Raw genomic sequence first — 17,255 nt, 5'->3', positions numbered from 1 at the left:
TTGGTTTATTACATCCTCAGAATTGTCTGAGCATAATTTCAATATTGGTACGATTTACTCATGTAATTTAAGCAGTGCTCTCTTTGTATTAAATTCTGCTCACAGGATCAGGCACAGAGAGAGAATGTTTCCCAGACTGATTGAATTGATTCCAGTTGTCGAGCACAATGATGATGTGGCTTCTGTATAGATTAGTAAGTGAAACATATACCAGTGGCTAACAGGGGATTTTATGTCATTTCCTGGGTAGTTAATCACATGCAGTAAACAGGAACTACACCACCAGTAAACACGAAGAAAGAGAGTAAGAAAACATGCCAACAGAAAACATGCTTAGTTAGATCAGTCAGTCAACTTCAGATAAATCCAGTAGCTTGGTACTGTCATGAATAAATGTACCAAACCAGCATGTCGCTACACCTGGAGTGAGTAACATTTGAAATGGGACAGACGACAATGGGGCCGATGCGGTGCAGTTAAAAAGAGTTTGGACTTCCTAATGTGCACTTCTCAGGAGTCGACCGTACTCTATGTCATAGTGTACATGTTGAGAGCACCAGCGGGGTTTACAGGTAGGTTATCTTGACTCCAGAACGATTTGATAACAGCAGTATGTAGAGATCATCTCTGATATGTCCAACCACCCCAGCTAGCAAAGTGGATCTGAGAGTCAGATATTTTTTTTCCATATTTTCCTCATTGTTTCTGAGATCAGAAAATACAATTAACATTTAAATGAAATTCTTTAAGGGTCCTGTGTAGTAGTTTAGTATTTTGATACTTTGTGGAAGGCAATTGATAATCATTAAAAACTTTGAGGCTGGAACTCCCCGATTGGCACAGTGGTCTAAGACACTGCATCACAGTGCAAACTGCGTTTCTACAGATGCTGGTTCGAGACCCGTGCCAGCCGCAACCGGGAGACCCATGTAGCGATGCACAATTGGCCCAGAGTCGTCAGAGTTAGGGGAGGGTTTGGCCGGCCAGGATGTCATTGTCCCGTCACGCTGTAGCGAATCCTGTGGTGGGCTAGGCGCATGCAAGCTGACACGGTCACCAGGTGTATGGTGTTTCCTCTGACACCAAATGTTTTTTGTGGATGGGTATAATTGGTATGTATAAAATGTATAACAGTCTTATTTAATATGACTAAATCAGGTAATTTTGTATACATTTATTTAAATTAGCATCGGGTCGCTTCTGGGGTGATTCTGGTAAGATGCTGGCAAAGTCGGCTGAATTCCGGTGGACGGAAACGGCCCGATGTACTTGGGCCGATTCTGGACAGTTATTCATTTTGGCCGAGTCCAACACCCAATTCTGGGTCGATTCAATCAGTTCTGGCTCCCCGGAAGAGGGCCACTTCTGGGCCAATTCCTCATTGCTAGCTGGGACTCACTGTCAGATGATCACATCCTCCTCTCCTGCTCTCTTCCTTCTCTCATTACGGCACTTATTTATCTCTCCACAATTATTGTGATAGAATAGAACAGGGGGGGGGGGGCAGTTTAAGTAAGGATCAATCAATCCCAGAATTGACCAACAACCACTTATGGAGGATTTGTGAGGTTTAAGAAATAGATGCGGTAAAGGGATCATTCAAACTCGACCAAAACAATGGAAATGCCATGGCAACGCCACTCACTCATGTGAGGGACAGATTCAGAATCTCCTCATTGCCCTTATCTAAATTAGCCCACATTTAGGATATTGTTTATATGGGTATTTAACACTATTTTGGTAAAGAAAATGGAGTATGGCGTTTGTATGGATGTTTACCCCAATACATGCTCATGTCATCGTCACCAATCAACTGCATTACACTTAAAACTGGCTTCAACTGCCACTACCAATTTCTATATGCTAGCTATGCTACCAACTTATTCAAACGGAAGTTAGCATTTAGCAGACATTTTTTCTAACCCTGAAAATGATTATTTCTAAATATTATTTTTAATGAAAACAGACAAATATATCCAAGTAGGATTTTAATAACCACATTATGGGTCTGTTAGAACACAAAAATCATGACTGATTTCCACTTTGTAAGATGTGCCAATGACGGCATCTTTGTTCTTTTCCCCACAGTCTGCGTTCAATTGATCTCTTTACCGCATGTATACTGTGATAATTCCACCTAGATTATCAGCGATATTACCACATTACTTGATCTTCAAGTGTCACAGAGTAAGGGGTTTGGGGTTGACTTTGAATTAGGCAATAGAGTACTCACATTCAGTAACACAAGGATCATCTGAGGGCCCAGCTACAGTTAGTTTAAGAAGCACCAGAGTAGTGAAAGGTCACTGAATCAGCATTTAAACCGAAACAGAGAGAAGAGCAGAGAGAACAGTCCCAGAGTCAACACAGAGAGAAAGACTGAGTGTCCTTGGTGCCATGTCCTTGGGAGGAGTCTAACACACTGATTAATGACCCTGGAGCGGGACACACACACAAACGCACACACACACAGCCAGGGAGTTGGGCAATCAATTCATCACACTTTATTTTATTTGACCCCTACTACTGATTTGGTGTTGGCTATAGATCTCCACAGAACACTCCTCTCTGTATGCACCATTGCGGTAGCACAGGAAGGCAGGCCCGGCAATGACTCGTAAGTGCGGCTGCATATACACGCTGCATATACACGCTGCATATACACGCTGCATATACTCGCTGCATATACACGCTGCATATACACGCTGCTTATACACGCTGCATATACACGCTGCATATACACGCTGCTTATACACGCTGCTTATACACGCTGCATATACTCGCTGCATATACACGCTGCATATACACGCTGCATATACACGCTGCTTATACACGCTGCATATACACGCTGCATATACACGCTGCATATACTCGCTGCATATACACGCTGCATATACTCGCTGCATATACACGCTGCATATACACGCTGCTTATACACGCTGCATATACACGCTGCATATACACGCTGCATATAACCGCTGCTTATACACGCTGCATATACACGCTGCATATACACGCTGCATATACACGCTGCATATACACGCTGCATATACTCGCTGCATATACACGCTGCATATACACGCTGCATATACATGCTGCATATACACGCTGCATATACTCGCACGCACACACGCACACACACACACTTCTGTCAGAGACAGAGGGAATCAAACTCCCTCTGCTAAGGAGACACCCCCATCTCCATAGGGGCTTCATTATTGTGTTGGGGTATGAGGGTGAGTGCGGTTTTGGACAGAGAGAGCAAGATAGGCAAAACTACTGTGTCCTTGCTCTAAGGATTCTGCTGATTTCATTACATTTATATGTTTGATGGAAGCAGTGCATGTCACACACAAGGACAGTAAATGAACATGTTTAGAGTGAGGTGCTCAGACAGATATAGACAGACTTATCAGGAGGGTCAGAGAGGGTTGTGGTGGTCATGAGAGGGCATGTGTCGGGCCTGTGGTGGTCACTCTCCCAGTTTTTAAAATTCCTGCAGGTGCTGGCTGATCACCTGCGAGATGGTCTGAGACCAGCCACCCGGACAGCTGATGAAACTGAGGAATATTTCTGTCTGTAATAAAGCTGTTTGGTGGGGAAAAACTAATTCTGATTGGCTGGGCCTGGCTCCCCGGGGCCTAGTTAATTTATTTAATTTGACTGAATTCCAGATATGAACTGTAACTCAGTAAAATCATTGAAATTGTTGCATGTTACCTTTATATTTTTGTTGAGTTATACAGTACATGTCAAAAGTTTGGACACACAGACTCATTCAAGGATTTTTCTTTATTTTGACTATTTTATACATTGTAGAATAATAGTAAAGACATCAGAACCATGAAATAACACATATGGAATCATGTAGTAACAAAAATAGTGTTAAACAAATCAAAATATATTTTATATTTTTGTTTCTTCAAAGTAGCCACCCTTTGCCTTGATGAAAACTTTGCACAAACTTGGCATTCTCTCAACCAGCTTCATGAGTTAGTCACCTGGAATGCATTTCAATTAACAAGTGTGCCTTGTTAAAAGTTAATTTGTGGAATTTCTTTCCTTGTTAATGCATTTGAGCCAATCATTTGTGTTGTGACAAGGTAGGGATGGTATACAGAAAGCCCTATTTGGTAAAATGCCAAGTTCTTATTATGGCAATAACAGCTCAAATAAGCAAAGAGAAACGACAGTCCAACATTACTTTAAGACATGAAGTTCAGTCAATCCAGGAAAACATTTAAAGAACTTTGAAAGTTTCTTTAAGTGCAGTCGCAACAACCATCAAGCGCTATGATGAAAGTGGCTCCAATGAGGACCGCCACAGGAAAGGAAGTCCCAGTGTTTCCTCTGCTGCAAAGGATAAGTTCATTAGAGTTAACAGCACATCAGATTGCAGCCCAAATAAATGCTTCACAGAATTCAAGTAACAGACACCTCTCAACATCAACTGTTCAGAGGAGACTGTGTGAATCAGGCCTTCAAGGTCAAATTGCTGTAAAGAAACCCCTACTAAAGGACACCAATAAGAAGAAGAGACTTGCTTGGGCCAAGAAACACGAGCAATTGACATTAGGTTGGTGGAAATCTGTCCTTTGGTCTGATGAGTCCAAATTTGAGATTCTTGGTTCCAACCACCGTGTCTTTGTGAGACGCAGAGTAGGTGAACTGATGATCTTCGCATGTGTGGTTCCCACCGTGAAGCATGGAGGAGGAGGAGGTGTGATGGTGTGGGGGTGCTTTGCTGGTGACACTGTCAGTGATTTATTTAGAATTCAAGGCACACTTAACAAGCATGGCTACCACAACATTCTGTAGTGATACACGGAGGGGGATTCTAACCTGGACTCTTATAAGAAATCCTGTATTACCATCGGACGAACCATGAAACAGGCAAAGCGAAAATACAGGACTAAGATTGAATCCTACTACACTGTCTCCAACGCTCGTGGGATGTGGCAGGGCTTGCAAACTATTACGGACCAAAATAGCAAGCCCAGCAGCAAGCTGCCCAGTGACAAGCCTACCAGATGAGGTAAATGACTTCCATGCACGCTTCAAGGCAAGCAACACTGACACATGCATGAGAGCACCAGCTGTTCCGTACGACTGTGTGATCACGCTCGCCGTAGCCAATGTGAGTAAGACCTTTAAAGAGGTCAACATTCACAAAGTTGCAGGGCCAGAAGGATTACCAGGGCGTGTACTCCAAGCATGCGCTGATCAACTGAAAAGTGTCTTCACTGCATTTTCAACCTATCCTTGGCAGAGTCTGTAATACCTACATGTTTCAAGCAGACCACCATAGTCCCTGTGCCCAAGAACAACAAGGTAACTAATCTCTATTGCACTCAGCACTGCCATTTCCCACCTGGACAAAAATAACACCAATATGAGAATGCTGTTCATTGACTACAGCTCAGCCTTCAACACCATAGTGCCCTCAAAGCTCATCACTAAGTTAAGGAACCCGGGACTACACACCTCCTTCTGCAACTGGATCCTGGACTTCCTGATGGGCCGCCCCCAGATGGCAAGGGTAGGAAACAACACATCTGCCATGCTGATCCTCAGCACAGGGGCCCCTCAGTGGTGAGTGCTTAGTCCCCTCCTGTACTCGCTGTTCACCCATGACTGAGTGGCCAAGCACAACTCCAACACCATCATAAGTTTGCCGACGACACAACGATGAGACAGCCTATAGGGAGGAGGTCAGAGACCTGGCAGTGTGGTGCCAGAACAACAACCTCTCCCTCAAAGTGATCAAGACAAAGGAGATAATAGTGGACTAGAGGAAAAGGAGGGCCAAGCACACCCCCATCCGACTGGGCTGTAGTGGAACAGGTTGAGAGCTTCAAGTTCCTTGGTGTCCACATCACCAACAAACTAGTAATACATAAATAAATAAAAAATAGTATGGTCCAAACACACCAAGACAGTCGTGAAGAGGGCCTGACAAGGCCTATTCCCCCCCAGGAGACTGAAAAGTTTTGTCATGGGTCCTCAGATCCTTAAAAGGTTCTACAGTTGCACCATCGAGATCATCCTGATGGGTTGTATCAATGCCTGATATGGCAGCTGCTCGGCATCCAACCGCAAGGCATTACAGAGGGGAGTGCATACCAGGCGGTGTCAGAGGAAAGCCCTAAACATTGTCAAAGACGCCAACCATCCTAGTCATAGACTGTTCTCTCGGCTACCGCACGGCAAGCGGTACCGGAGCACCAAGTCTAGGTCCAAAATGCTTCTTAACAGCTTCTACTCCCAAGCCATAAGACTGCTGAACAACTAATCAAATGGCTACCCGGACTATTTACCCGGACTGTTCGCTGCTGCTACTCGCTGTTTATTGTCTATGAATAGTCACTTTACCTCTACCAAAATGTACATATTACCTCAATTACCTCAACGAACCTGCCACATTATTATTGTTATTTTATTGTTGCTCTTTTCATTTGTACTTTAGTTTACTTAGTAACTATTTTTCTTAACTCTTATTTTTCTTAAAAACTGTATTGTTGGTTAAGGGCTTGGAAGTAAGCATTTCATGGTAAGGTCTACTCCTGTTGTATTCAGGAGCAATGTGACAAATACTATTTTATTTTATTTGAAGTTTCAAACCTTGAGTTGGAGATGAGAGTGATGAGAGATGATGAGAGTGCACTACTGACACCTGCTGGACACAGTAGGAACAAGTGATGCCTGATGTATACCTGCTGTGAACAAGAATGTTCACAGCAGCTTTCTTCACAGGCTTTGCTCTTTCGGCGTTCTTGCTGGCTGTCTCCAGCGCCACCAGTTTACCAATTCTTCTCTACTGCATCTCTTTCAACACACATACATACACATAATATAGTTGTGGCCAAAAGTTTTGAGAATGACACAAATATTAATTTTCTCAAAGTCTGCTGACTCAGTTTGTATGATGGCAATTTGCATATACTCCAGAATGTTATGAAGAGTGATCAGATGAATTGCAATTAATTGCAAAGTCCCTCTTTGCCATGCAAAGGAACTGAATCCCCCAAAAACATTTCCACTGCATTTCAGCCCTGCCACAAAAGGACCAGCTGACATCATGTCAGTGATTATCTCGTTAACACAGGTGTGAGTGTTGACAAGGACAAGGCTGGAGATCACTCTATCATGCTGATTGAATTTGAATAACAGATTGGAAGCTTCAAAAGGAGGGTGGTGCTTGTAATCATTGTTCTTCCTCTGTCATCCATGGTTACCTGCAAGGAAACATGTGCCGTCATCATTGCTTTGCACAAAATGGGCTTCACATGCAAGGATATTGCTGCGAGTAAGATTGCGCTTAAATCAATCATTTATCGGATCATCAAGAACTTCAAGGAGAGCGGTTCAATTGTTGTGAAAAAGGTTTCAGGGCGCCCAAGAAAGTCCAGCAAGTGCCAGGACCATCTAATAAAGTTGATTCAGGTGCGGGATCGGGGCACCACCAGTACAGAGCTTGCTCAGGAATGGCAGCAGGCAGGTGTGAATGCATCTGCACCCACAGTGAGGCGAAGACTTTTGGAGGATGGCCTGGTGTCAAGAAGGGCAGCAAATAAGCCACTTCTCTCCAGGAAAAACATCAGGGACAGACTGTTATTCTGCAAAAGGTACAGGGATTGGACTGCTGAGGACTGGGTTAAAGTCATTTTCTCTGATGAATCTGCTTTCCGATTGTTTGGGGCATCTGGAAAAAAGCTTGTTTGGAGAAGACAAGGTGAACGCTACCATCAGTAATGTTTCATGCCAACAGTAAAGCATCCTGAGACCATTCATTTGTGGGATTGCTTCTCAGCCAAGGGAGTGGGCTCACTCACAATTTTGCCTAAGAACACAGCCATGAATAAAGAATGGCACCAACACATCCTCCGAGAGCAACTTATCCCAACCGTCCAGGAACAGTTTGGTGACAAACAATGCCTTTTCCAGCATGATGGAGCACCTTGCCTTAAGGCAAAAGTGATAACTAAATGGCTCTGAGAACAAAACATCGATATTTTGGGTCCATGCCCAGGAAACTCTCCAGACCTTAATCCCATTTAGAACTTGTGGTCAATCCTCAAGAGGCGGGTGGACAAACAAAAACCCACAAATTCTGACAAACTCCAAGCATTTATTATGCAAGAATAGGCTGCCATCGGTCAGGATGTGGCCCAGAAGTTAATTGACAGCATGCCAGGGTGGATTGCAGACGTCTTGAAATAGAAGGGTCAACACTGCAAACATTGACGCTTTGCATCAACTTCATGTAATTGTCAATGAAAGCCATTGACACTTATGAAATGCTTATAATTATACTTTAGTATTCCATAGTAACATCTGACAAAAATATTTAAAGACACTGAGGCAACAGACTGTGAAAATGAATATTTGTCATTAATTTTGGCCACGACTGTACACACACACACACACACACAGACTGGGCTCACAGATTATACTTATCAATAGTGATAAATATAACACTTGATAAACTACTTCAATATCAATAAAATATGTTAAGTGTTTCCTGTACTGTTTGTGATCTCTATGACTTATCAACAGCTGAGGGGGGTTGAGGATTTTCCTCATGACCTAATGGAAATTACAGTATGTCGTTACGCAAACAGTGAGCACATTCAGTTGCAACACTAATGCCGTGTTGTTGTTTACCAATAACAGAGCTGCTACAACAGATCATGTAGACAGGAAAAACTCCTATCCTTGTTAATTACAGATGATGTTTGACCTTGACCGAGATTCCAGAACCAGCCCCAGGCCCATAGTGCTCAAGTTGTTCTCAGCAACACTCTCAAAGTATTTCTGCCCAAGCAAAAATGCACAATTAGTGATGCATAAGCATGAATCATGGGAAATATGTTCCCAGTCTTTTTAACTTTCAGCGTTTGGTCAAATGGATATTACCTTATAAGGCGATGATGACATTTTACCTTGACTGAATCTATGACTTCAGAAACTTGACACATATCCAGCAAGAAGAAACAGGGTTGATGAGTCCATTTTAGACAAACCACCGCTTCATATACATACACAATGAAGACAGACATTGAACTGTATCTAAATGTAGATATGGTGTCTGTGGTGCAACTCTTTCACTTTGAGAAGAGTCCTCCTCCTGCTCCACACAGGGGTGCAGAGATGTTGAGAAGTATCCACATGCCACTGCTAATTCTGTGGAAACAAACACACACTGGAGACAGAAAGTCATTTGCTGGTTCACTTCTGACAATCTAACAACACACAAATCATGTGTCACGACTTCTACCGAAGTCTGCTCCTCTCCTTGTTCGGGCGGTGTTCGGCGTCACCGGCTTTCTAGCCATCGCAGCTCCATTTTTCATATTTCCATTTGTCTTGTCTGGTTTTCATACACACCTGGTTTTCATTTCCCCAATCAGTCTATTTGTATTTAACCGTCTGTTTCCCATCATGTTTTGTGTGTAATTGTTTTCATGTCATACAATGTTCTTTTGCGCTTTACTTTATTGTGCCGTGTTTTTGAGCGCGTTTGTTTTGTTGTGCTCCCGTTTTGGAACTTTAATAAAGTGCGCTTTATTTATCATACTCCGCTCTCCTGCACCTGACTCCGCCTTTATACACACCTTATGCAATATGCAAAAAGCACATTTCCAATGCACAGCATATAATACCCACTTGTGTGAAATAAGATGAATATAAGCACCCACTAAATTATTATTATTATATGAAGATTTGATAAGGCATGTAGGGATGGGGTTAGTTCTTGTTTGTCTTGTATAATGACATGTGGAAGGGTTAGGTCTTGGTTGTCTTGTATAATGACATGTGGAAGGGTTAGGTCTTGGTTGTCTTGTATAATGACATGTGGAAGGGTTAGGTCTTGTTTGTCTTGTATAATGACATGTGGAAGGGTTAGGTCTTGTTTGTCTTGTATAATGACATGTGGAAGGGTTAGGTCTTGTTTGTCTTGTATAATGACATGTGGAAGGGTTAGGACTTGGTTGTCTTGTATAATGACATGTGGAAGGGTTAGGTCTTGTTTGTCTTGTATAATGACATGTGGAAGGGTTAGGTCTTGGTTGTCTTGTATAATGACATGTGGAAGGGTTAGGTCTTGGTTGTCTTGTATAATGACATGTGGAAGGGTTAGGTCTTGGTTGTCTTGTATAATGACATGTGGAAGGGTTAGGTCTTGGTTGTCCAGTGTATTATACTGAGGTACCTTGTGGCCCTCCTTCCTCATCCCCTCCATGGCCTGGCTCAGATGGTTAAAGATGTCCTTCCTCACCCTCTGACGACCTAGAGCCACACACACACACACAAACACACACACGAAAGGGACTGATTAAGGGTACGAGTAACTCTCATTACATTACACTACTCATAAATAAATATTGTTTTACTGTCACATAGGTGCAGTGAAAGGTGTTGTTATACAGGGTCAGCAATGGTAATACGGTACCCCTGGAGCAAATTAGGGTTAAGTGCCTTGCTCAAGGGCACATTGGCAGATTTTCACAAACAGTCTATCTTGGTTAGCATCATATCTCTCAACACCAGGAGACAGTGATTATGTGGATCTCTGTGTGTCTCTGTGTGTTCTTTCCTTCATATCACTGCAGGTGAGTCCTACAGTAGCTACAGAATATTGTTATATTACATGCATTTTCAACTGTTACTCAGCACAAGTAAAAGTATCAGAGAAATGTATCCCAAAATATCTTGCATGTGTTGAGACATACAAAGTTACCAGAATATCTTGCAGATTAGTACATCTGAAATTATAAGAGGGATGCTGGTTGCTTTTATAAGTCTGTATTTATCAATACATTTATCAACAGTCAGTCAATACAGATGGATGTCTTGTTTTGTATGGTTTACCCAAAATGTTTTATAGCATAGATCTGTATTGCCTGGAAAAAAAACTTTGATATCTCTCAGACCTGTCAATTCATGTTACAAAGTTAAAGAAAATATATTTTGGTATTTGTTTCATTAGTCCACTGTTCATACAGTAAAATGTTTTGCAAGTCAACAATCAAGCTTTCAAGATATAGAACTTTCAAAATACAGAAAGTGTCACAGTATGATGCGTTTTGCAAAAATGTTACAGTAAGAGTTTGTAAACTGGCCATCAATACAAAATAACCTGTAGATACAGTAACTGCCCGGGTCTTATATTTCATGGTGTAGTGTGAATGGAGAAATGTAATCCTGCATTGATGTAAAGACCATTAGAAAAGGATAATATTGCTCTGTGTTACAGCAGGCTGTACTCTGTCAGACACAATTAAGGCTGTGATGGTCATGAAATTTTGTTAGCCAGTGATTGTCAAGCAAATACTGTCGTCTCGCGGTAATTGACCGTTAATTAACATAAACACGTGAGTTGGGTGGGTTGTCTATGTTAGTTTGTCTATGATTTTCTATTTCTGTGTTTGGCCTGGTATGGTTCTCAATCAGAGGCAGCTGTCAATCGTTGTCCCTGATTGAGAACCATATTTAGGTAGCCTGTTTTCCATTGTGTTAAGGGGGTGGTTGTTTCCTGTTTAGTGTTTCACGGTTCATGACTGTTTGTTTGTTGTTTTGTCTCGTGTTGCATATTTCATTAAATAATATGAACACTTACCACGCTGCACCTTGATACTCCTCTCCTTCCCCAGATGACAAGCGTTACAAAAGTCTAATAAATCCATGTAATATAGCCTACACGTTCACAATAAATCCATATTTTACTTTAGACAGGTCTGAAGAAACATGATATAAAGAAAATGTAGTTTATTTCAGAAGAACAGAATAGCATACTCTGAGTTGTCCTTATGTTAGGTCCTGATATGGCAATACCATATGGCTGTGTGCTACACTAGTTAATTTGGCAGACAAGATTTGCTTAGAATTCCATGGCATTATTTTATATTTTATAGTATGAAGAATACAATTGAACAAAGTTGAATAAAATAGATAGGATATTTTCTCTAAATGAAATGAGGGAGTGTGCACATTCGGCTATTCTATGTTGAGCGGTTAACAATGAACAATTAAACACAAAGACATGATGGGAAACAGAGGACTAAATACATGTAGCTTGATTGGGGAATGAAAACCAGGTGTGTATGGAACAAGACAAAACAAATGGACATGTAAAAAATAGAGCGGTGATGGCTAGAAAGCCAATTGCCACCCGAACAAGGAGAGGAGCTTACTACGGCAGAAGTTGTGACACAGGTATTTTTTATTTAACCTTTATTTAACTAGGCAAGTCAGTTAAGAACAAATTCTTATTTTCAATGATGGCCTAGGAACAGTGGGTTAACTGCCTATTCAGGGGCAGAATGACAGATTTGTACCAGCACAAGTAAGCTCAGGGATTTGTCAGCTCAGGGATTTGAACTTGCAACCTTTAGGTTATTGGTCCAACGCTCTAACCACTAGGCTACCCTACTGGCTATACTCCAGTTGTAAAGAGAAGCAATGTGCTTAATATTAGGAAAGTTGATAAATAAATATAGTAAGCCTAGCCAATAGAATAGAGGCCATCACTAAGTTTTCTTGTGCAAATTTCATAGCCTGTAGAAATGTTGTGCAACATGAGCTCATGGGCCCTCATGAAGTGTTTGATTAGATTTTTGATTACACTTGCATTGATGTCAGAGTGATTAGAGGGACAATAGAGTGCTGAGTACCAGGCAGTTAGCAAGTTTGGTAGGCTACTAATGACCATCAGCAGCATCAGAGCTTGCCTTCATGATTCGTGACCGGCGGTGTGGCAGTAATACAGTCACCGCAACAGCCCTAGGCACAATCCACTACTATTCACTACAATACACAGACATTGCTATGGTAGATTCAATTAATTGAATTCCAACTTGGTCATATTTTGCTCTGTGTCTCTGTAGGTTGTACTCTCGTAGAATGTAATCTGAAGGGGATCCACGTCTTCTCAGGCCAGTCTGTTCTCCTGCCCTGCTCCTGTGCTGACCTCCAAGCTAAACCTCAAAGCCTCACATGGAACTTCCAAAAACAAAACAGTGAGTGTTGGATACCATTAACCCAGAGTGATCTCTACAGGTACAGCGTGGATATGTTATATATTGTGGGAACCTCTCTCTCCACCTCTCACACATCATTAAGGAGGATCATGGGGTGTAAAGGCGTACAATCAAGGATAGAGAAGACAGGAACACATACTGTACATCAGACTCTTTGTAAAAGGTAAGAGATGCATCTCAGGCTTAGACAGCTGTGTATAGAAAATATGACAGGAAGCAACAGTATAAGGCAAACATCTGTACAACAATTCATGGTTTGTTCCATTAAATATATAAACTATTTCAGATTACTACAGTATATGGCATTGATAATACTGAAGGCTATCAGTAATACTGTTAGTAATGGGTAGTCTTAAGTGTTCATGGTAGCAGTTGTGGAGAACCATCATCTAAAATTGATAAAGTAAATAAAACACATGCCCTGTTCCTATTCTAACCTCCCAGAATCACATGGACTAAATTCAGAGATGGACAGAGACCTGAAACTATATCAACCCAGAGTGATCTCTACAAAGGCAGAGTAAAGATGTTTACTGAGAACTCTCCTGGGAACCACTCTCTCCTCCTTTCAGTACTGTAGAAATCAAAGAAATACAACTCTATGATAAAGGTAAGAGCTCCCACTCCCGAAAAATGAGCCCCAAGATTTAATCTTCAGCTACATAGTATTGACACGGACCGAATGATCCACTTTTCTGTTAGTCCGAGCAAACCAAAACACCCACCACCACCACCACCACCAATAACTCAACCCACAACTAGAACATCCCAACCAACAACTTCCTCTAAAAGTCAGTGTAAATCATTAAAGTGTCTTATATTGCTAACGACTGTTGCTGGTTAAACCCATACTTGTGTGACGATGTGTGAACAAAAAGCTAGATCGATATGCAAGTGATCACAGACTCTCTTTTTAGCGTGGACTGGAAGAGTCACCAAGTCCTGTAGGGACAGACACTTGGGGGACTTCAGAGAAAGCTCAATCTACGATCATTTACATTGTACTGGCTGATCTACCAGTCATTCCCATCATGGCTGGAGTTGCTCTGTACAGATACAGGATAAATAATGGTTACTTGTCCACAATTGCAACCACATAGATAAGCAATAAGTTGAGTTGGGGAAAGTGACAGGACTTATTGTGTGTATTAAACTCACTGTTATTTTATCCCGAGGAAAGAAAAACAGAGGAGAAAAGTAGCTGGAGCAAAACAGGGGGAAAGAATAACGATAAGGTAAATAAATTATTTAGAAGCTCTATCTTCTAGGGGTGTCAAACGCATTCTATGGAGGGCCTAGTGTCTTCTGGATTTTGGTTTCTCCTTTCAACTACTTACCAATCAGTCACCTTAATTCCTCAATCAAGTACAAGGGAGGAACCAAAACCCACAGATACTCGGCCCTCCGTGGAATGAGTTTGACACGTGCTCTATCACATTGAGAGTGTGGGGATATTAAGATCTGATGAAAGAATACATCCCATTTATCATTGTGTTATTTATATGAGGATGGTCAATTAGACAAAGTTACTGTTTGTTTCTCATTGTATCTCTCCTCTATAGGATGATCCTTCTGCAATGTATTCCACGGTTGCAGACAGAAACACTGGTTTAGGTGACAAGACAACCACACCACTCATTCCACCAGTAAGATAATGTTTGTGTGCATGTGTTTGTCTTTAAGACTGTTATTGATTAAATCATGTCAAATTCAGTGGGAAAATGAATGTCTCAAGAAAGATTGCATCTCAACCATTGTGCTACTTGTGTGCTAATGGATGTTGCATCTGTATCATGTGTGTATTACGTGTCTCATTGTATTTCTACTCTTCTTCCCTCTTTAGGATGATGATCCCTATGCAATGTTTCTGTGTGAACCGCAGCATACATCAACCAAGAGGAGACAACAACACTCTACAGTGCACCAGTAAGAGTAAGTGCAGTGTGTGTGTGTGTGTGTGTGTGTGTGTGTGTGTGTGTGTGTGTGTGTGTGTGTGTGTGTGTGTGTGTGTGTGTGTGTGTGTTAATTTTGTACACTCAGTGTATTTATACTAAGAACAGCCTCAATTTGTCGGGGCATGGACTTTACAAGGTGTCGAAAGCATTCCACAGAAAAGATGGCCTGTGTTGACTCCAATGCTTCCCACAGTTGTGTCAAGTTGGATGTCCTTTGGGTGTTGGACCATTCTTGATACACACAGGAAACTGTTGAATGTGAAAAACCCAGCAGCGTTGCAGTTCTTGACACACTCAATCCGATGCGCCTGGCACCTACTACCATACCTTGTTCAAAATCACTTAAATCTTTTGTCTGGCCCATTCACCCTCTGAATGGCACACATTGACAATCCATGTCTCAAGGCTTAAAAATCCTTCTTTAACATGTCTCCTCTTCATCTACATGAATTGATGTGGATTTAACAAGCAACATCAATAAGGGTAGCTTTCACCTGGTCAGTCTATGCCATGGAAAGAGCACTCAGTGTATTTATAGTGTAAATTAGCACAAATCTACATCCCTAGATGCTGCAGTGCCTGTGTCTCTGAATGTATCTTGTGTTTCTTATCGTCCCTTTATATAGGATGATCCCTCAGTGATATACTGCACCATCATCCACATGACAGGAAAAGGGAAAGCAGCTGTGAGTCTGGAGAGCAGTGGAGAAATAGAGTATGCCAGTATCAAGACAGGCAGATCCTCCTAGAGCCACTATACAAGGCTCACAGCCTTATAATACAGAGAGATCTAACAGTATTGTGCCCAGTATCATGAGGCTTTATCTGGCGCACTTAACTATAAATATGTTTTACTCTTCACATTCAAATCTTGATCTTACAACGCATTTAAAATACCATATGATAGAATTCAAATTTGATACAAATTACATGTATTTTGTCTTTCACTTTTCTTCTATAATACCATAAATTAAATGCATTCTGTAAATATGTATGATATATTACGTTTCTAAATGAAATTAATATCATTATTTTTATTAACAGTGTAAAGAATAGGACAATCTATGGCAATAAGGCAATAAAGTTTGAACAAAAAGTACGCTCTTCTCTTCATTTTGATATGTTGTGGTGTTTTATGTACATACATTGGCAATGTTTAGAATCATAGTTCTGCTAAATTCATGCTTAGTCTCTAATGATGGTATGTGGAGTTATATTGCAATGTGTAACGTCTGCTTCCAACTCACTCTCAAACACATAGATCCCCTGAACGCAGCTCACGCTCCAGATCCCAATCACTTAAATTCTGATCACCTGTTCACACACCTGTATGTCATTATCACACACTATTTAGTTCAGTTCTTTGCACCCCATCATTGTGAGGTTTTGTTTTGTTACACGGTCTAGTCAGAGCTCTGGTTAGTTCTGTATTAGTCCTCCCGTTTATTGTAGTTTTTGCCCATCCTCACTAACGACGCCTTTTCCCTGCCTGTACTATTACCTTTTTGGAGTCCCTGTGTATGCCTCCTCCCATGGTCATTTGCTAATAAACAACTGCTGTGCCCTGAGCTGGAAACCAGCACTCTGTCTCCCATCGTATTGATTACACAATGATGATAGAAATTCTCTTCAACCAGTATGCCTTTGTATAGACCCTCTATGTAGGGTCTATACTTGTTATCTAAAGTGGCTGAGCAGTTTTCCTTTTATGAAATGACAGATTGATGGTCATTTTGTCATGGATACGATTATCATGGTCAAATGAACTATGATTCCATTCAAAAACGGACATTTTGAGAAGAGCTGACTATAAGGAGAGCAGAATGACTGGTTAGAGAAAAAGGAGAAGCAGGGAGGTATGTAACCGGATGTGGGCTGAGAGTCAGGACATACCATTCACACTCTACTTTTACTTCCCATGTCACACAGGTACACATTGTCAGTCTACACTCACAGGGAAGAGGAGCGCCAAACTCAGTCCTTCTCTCAACACACAGAACATACCATTTCTGTCTTTCAACATCAGGAGACCGTCATGTGGATCTCTGTGTTTCTGATCAGCTCAATCCTTCACATTACTGCAGGAAATGAAGGTGAGTCCTACTGTCTTAACCTGTATGTGGTCATGGAGACCTCACTGTTACTGAAAACAAATGTGGGAAAAAATACTGTGTTTAGTATACAAAGTGTACACAATCGCATAAAGTGTTGCTTGTTGCTCTTACTCTGGGGAGATTGTTTATCAAGTCATCCTTCTGCA

General features: G+C 41.5%; 1 long non-coding RNA gene across 3 annotated transcripts; it reads left to right on the top strand.

Annotated features, from left to right (window-relative positions):
* Positions 1-281: 281 nt before the first annotated feature.
* On the top strand, positions 282-16,088 carry LOC135539906 (uncharacterized). Of its 3 annotated transcripts, XR_010455678.1 has the most exons (8): positions 282-572; positions 12,888-13,019; positions 13,123-13,203; positions 13,485-13,650; positions 14,221-14,275; positions 14,603-14,686; positions 14,884-14,972; positions 15,622-16,088. It is a non-coding gene; the product is annotated as an uncharacterized LOC135539906 (long non-coding RNA). The 3 variants fall into 3 exon arrangements; XR_010455676.1 differs by having other exon boundaries at positions 13,485-14,275; XR_010455677.1 differs by lacking the exon at positions 282-572 and adding an exon at positions 907-1,112 and having other exon boundaries at positions 13,485-14,275.
* The last annotated feature ends 1,167 nt before the right edge of the window (positions 16,089-17,255 follow it).

The sequence above is a fragment of the Oncorhynchus masou genome, chromosome 5, assembly GCF_036934945.1.
Source record: "Oncorhynchus masou masou isolate Uvic2021 chromosome 5, UVic_Omas_1.1, whole genome shotgun sequence".
NCBI classification, from domain to species: Eukaryota; Metazoa; Chordata; class Actinopteri; order Salmoniformes; family Salmonidae; genus Oncorhynchus; species Oncorhynchus masou.
The sequence above is the reverse complement of the archived record's forward strand: the minus strand, read 5'-3'. Positions and strand labels throughout refer to the sequence as shown.